Genomic DNA, 5,361 nt, shown 5'->3' with positions numbered 1-5,361 from the left:
TCCTGTTGCAACTTCTTCCTCTTTAAACACACAAGGATCACCTCTTATCTCACAAAACACACTTACGGATGTTAGGGTTTTTCCAAAATGACCCAAGGACTTGGAGGCTGGAAAAAGTTGGGAGAAATGGTCCATAAAATACTTAAATACTCCATTAACCTTGAGAATTTGGGTTTCCACCCAGACACACATATGCCCTGCATACATATGCGTATGCCCAACATACTAGGCACACCCTAGTATGCTTAGCGTACTCATATGTACGCCCAACGTACAACTCCTGCTCCATAAATTACCATTTTGCCACTAGGGCTTCCCATGGCCACTTCATTCTAATCCAAGGACCAAAAGTGACATAATTAAAACTCAAGGGATGGATTTGAAATTACTTTAAAACTGGGGTGTTACAACTCTCCCACACATAAATTCGATTTCGTCGTCGGATGGATTTGAAATTACTTTAAAACTGGGGTGTTACAACTCTCCCCCACTTAAATTCGATTTCGTCCTCGAAATCATCCCCTACCATCCCTGGCATGCCCGGCATCCTGAGGGCACCCACAACCTTGAACATACTATGACCTTCCCAAGGAGACCAAAGTCAACAAAAAATTTTCTACCCGAAGAAAAGAAATCCATAATCCCACACAACAAACTAACCCTACTTCACCTAAAAATTTGCGATTTGGAATCTCGAATATGGTCTAACTCCCCGAAAGACCGCCTATACTAACCATCGCTGATTCCATTCCCCTTATCCATAAACTGACTATTCAACCGTGAAAACATCAGGTTCCCACTAGAAAACAGAATCACAGATCATATGCTGCTGCCGACAATTCTTTACTTGACAAAAGGGAATACATATTCTTTCAAGAAAAGGTTCATTCTAATGACCAAATTTACAAGGATATAATCAGTAACACGAGACAAACTGGGAGATGAAACTTTTTAGCGTTGACAGGACAATGCTTCCTTTAACTCCCAAACCATCATACACATCACTCCTAGCTCGAAAGCACAAACACTCACGTCTGGCCCGATCAGCCTTGGGCTAGAATACCTTAAACTGGAATACCTGAATATAAATAACTCAATTCTAAACTTATAATGTCACACCCCCAAACCAGAACGGCGGAAACGTTCGAAGGCGGAGGACGTCATGTTCTGTATCATAACCATAGTGAAGAAAGTAAACACAACCATCATAAATATAATTTAAAAGGTTACATCGTTGCAAAATACATGTTTCCAAATAAATTACATATGATGTCAAAATAGTTCAAAAGAAATCTACGCCTTAGCGTCTTGCCTTCAAAAGTCTTGTGGTTACCTGTATTACTGATTACCTGAGAATACAAGTTGTTTTTGAAAGAGTATCAACATTAAAGCTGGTGAGTTCATAAGCAATTTATGAATGAAAAATGAATGTTGTTCTTTGAAGTTTATTACAAGTTTGTTTCCAGAAAATCCAATATTTTCTAAAAGGTTTAGTGTAGTCTTAACTGAACCAAGACTTAGTATATGTAAGTAAATCATCATACTTATATGTGGTTTTATATTTAAATAAAACTCCTTTTCGTGAAATCCTTAAATTCCCGTGAATGGTGTGTTTGTTAATTTCCCATGTGAGTTTGTATAACCATACTATGACTCGAAGACATCGTACTCGACGTTCTTCAAGCGTCAGAATGTTATGACACTTGTCACCCAGACCTGCCGGTCTAGCTGTTGCAAGCAGCTCAGGTGTGGGTTGTCAACCCAATATAGATCTATACACAACTATCACGCTCTCCCTACAAGAGATTCTGGCTATACCTATAGGAATTTTTTGTTGTACTAAAGAGTACTTCGAAGATGAATGTCTCACAAATTTATTCATTAACATGTTCATGTAGTTTGTAATAAAATACTCGCTTTGTAAATCGATAACATTACCATTTGAGGTGTCCAAACTATACCTATTATAGTTTTATCAAAATGTTTTATGTTGTAAATGAAACCTTTTTATGCATGACCTTGTAATTCAATAAAATGACATTGAAAATGCTAAGTATAAAATCTTACACACCTTGCTCAGCATGTTACAAGGTGTGAATAACTCTTAAACTTGTTTTAACAATTGAACTCTTAATTGTCATTGTTTTAGATTATTTATAGAAAAATCATCGTAAGTCGAAAACTAAATCCATAAACTCAGAGAGTTTGGAAAAAGAGTCTAATATGTTCACAATTTTTTTTTATAATTTTTGGTGGTCTCAAACCAGTGTGAAAATGTTCATTTTCACAACCTGGTCCGATTTTGTTGCTGCAGTGATAGGCAGTTTTGTAAAAATCACCAAAAATTGTATGAAAATCACATGGAGATATGAAAGTAGTAATTTTAAAGGTATAAACCTGAAACATTTGCATATTGAACAGTTTTGAAAAATATTAAGTTTAAGTTGGGTAAAACAGTTCGTGAACAAGTCACAAATTTTCTGTTGTAAGCTGTCAAGTTAAGTTTCAAATATGTTTTAGTGCTTTAACTTGTATTCCCCCCCCCCCCCCCCCCCCCCCCCCGAAAACTAAAGAAAACTAGAAAATGTAGGGGTATGAACTCACCTTTATTGATTCTTGGAAGAGTGGAAGGTAAAAGATGAGGAGTATCAAGTCAAGAACACTTGATGAACACGTAAAAGCTTGGATGATCCTAAGAACGATTCTTTGGTGTTAGAATGTGTGTAGACGATTCAAGGATGTTATGAAAACATGGAATAACACTTGAGTTTAGAGGAAATACTTACCAAAAAGTGAAGTAATAGCTCAAGAACACTTCCAAAAGTGGCTGGAAGTAGAGAGAAAATAAGCTTCCTTATGTGGTAAGAAAGGTGTAAAAGTGTTGAAATGATCAAAGTGAATCAAGCAATCCTCCAGAGATTTATTTATATAGAGGAGTTGCTGGAGCAAGTTGCAAGATTGATAGGATGTTTGACTTGGTGTGTGTGATGTGGATAGGTTTGGGTTAATAGGGAAGTAACACATGGAGGCAAGTGGGCACACTTGACCCACTTGGGGGGTAAAATATCCTTAGATATTTCTATTAATGTAATAATGATTTTAATTTAATAAATCCTTGAGAAATAAATAAAATAAGAGTTTTGGGAGATTAAAATGGTAAAAATATGAATTTGGTGAAAAAATCCCGTCAAAAACGGCCTTAGGAGGTGAAAGTAGTCGAAAACCGGAAGAACGAAGCGAACCTACGAGGGGTTCGGTGCTTCAGGCTAAGGACCGAGAGTGGCACTAGGAGGGACCGAAGGTGGAGGCTCGGGCCTGAAGGTGGAGGTTCGGTTTGCAGTGTTCGGTCCGAGGGGTGGCTTTGCTTCTGAAAGTTTGTCTCTGACAGCTTCTGTCCTTATGAGAGGTTCGGCCCTGAGAGGTTCCCTCTAAGAGGGTTCGGTTCCTAAGAGGGTTTCGACCCTAATTAGCCGTTTTTCAATATAACTTCTCGTTTTGAGTGATTTTTGGCCAAGTTAAAGGTCGGGATGACCTGGTTGACTATAAAAAGTTGAGAGAGATTTGGGAGACATTGGGAGAAATTTGAGAGAGATTCACTTTTAGCCATTTTCATTGAATAATCTTGCAATGCAAGGTCCGTGGACCCCGTTATACTTCGTTTATGATTATTTTAAGTCCCCAAAAGGGTTCATAGCTGTGTTTTGATGCGTTTAACTCCCTTCTTAGGGTTTCACATTGGTAAACACGTAGATTTACTGAGACACTCGAATTCTTGATACACAAATGTACATTTTCATAGAATAACTTTTAATCATACAAGTATTATACAAGATCGACCGGTTTGACTTGTTGACTTGACTTTGACTTAATGACTTTGACTTTGACTTGAATTTGACGGTTGTTACATATAAGCCGAGATCCAAGGACTTACCCTTGCATTACTCCCAAAACCCTTTGATTCATTGCAACTCCTCACTAAACCTGGAAACAATGATTTTCCTCAACTGCCGCTGAGACTACGAGTCTCACACCTGGTCGGCCACCAGGTTCCTAGAACCTGAAAGACAAGGACATTCTAACCCAAACCACCTTCTATTACACCAACGTGATGACAATACACCTTTCTCCTAGAACTCGAGACTCACACCACAAACCAAAAGATTCTCCACTTACCTCACTGCCTCCCAGAATACAGACCTTACACGGTTACACACACAATTCCCAACGTGAGTTTCCACCAATTTTCCCCCTTTGAAATGACCATTCATATTCTTCTCGAAGAACCAAATTAAAACCGATGAGCATTTATTGAAAGCTACCCCCAGTCCCTAACTGGGGACACTACCACATACACAATTAGTTGATCCTTGAAAATGTATCGACCGCGAACTTCACCCAAAACCAAACTATATGACGTATCAAACCCTAATACACTTGACCATTGACATGGCATTACCAGCCACTGCCTTGATGAACAATGATGATCAGACTCAAAAATCTTCTGCTATACTACCAACTCTTTTCGGCTCAGGTGTACTCCTACTTGGAAACCACTCGAGACCATCATAAAGGACTTTATGACTTGCAACTTCTCGACCAATTCCTAACTTGAGATAGAAATCTTAACAATATCTTGCGAACCCACGGGAATAATATACATACATCCCATAAATACTTCCTGATACTCCCCACACTGTTACTGCTCCCTTCGTCTAAACCAGCTGATTGATAGATTTTCACGAATTCCTTCTATGCAAATCCCAAAAAGTACCACAAGTAGGAGAAATGAGAAATCATGATTACTGGGCCCACAACCCATAAACACCCTGCTTGGCATCATAAATTGAACTTACCTCAATGAACATCCTTAGAAAACCCTTAAACTCAATCATGCAAAGAAGAATTATAGGGTTCCAACAAAACGACAGTCCTCAGCATAACCGCAAGATATCTCCATGAACTATCGGAATAAGACCTCATAACTTAATCGAGACTGAATAGATTCCACCAATATGTATATAGCTCCTGGAGGTTTCCTGAATGCTACCGAAAACCTGAGCCTGCGGAAAACCAAAATCTCACACTCCTGAAGTGGGTAAGCATACCCGAGGCCAAGGGGACATAAAACATACCAAACTTGATGATAGGCCTACCCATTCCTTGGACTTTAACCATCACCCCTTGAATCTTTCGAATAACCCCTGCTAAATGAAAATCAACCACTAAAGGTCGACGACACCTGACACTTAATCCAGAGAATCAACTCCCCTTGGAATGAACATACCCGCTTCTAGAAATGATTTATCGATCATTATTTGTACGGAACTAATTCTAAGAACAACAGTCCAACTTGAACTGACA

The sequence above is a fragment of the Lactuca sativa genome, chromosome 7 (assembly GCF_002870075.4).
Source record: "Lactuca sativa cultivar Salinas chromosome 7, Lsat_Salinas_v11, whole genome shotgun sequence".
Taxonomy (NCBI): domain Eukaryota; kingdom Viridiplantae; phylum Streptophyta; class Magnoliopsida; order Asterales; family Asteraceae; genus Lactuca; species Lactuca sativa.
This window is presented reverse-complemented; position numbering follows the sequence as displayed.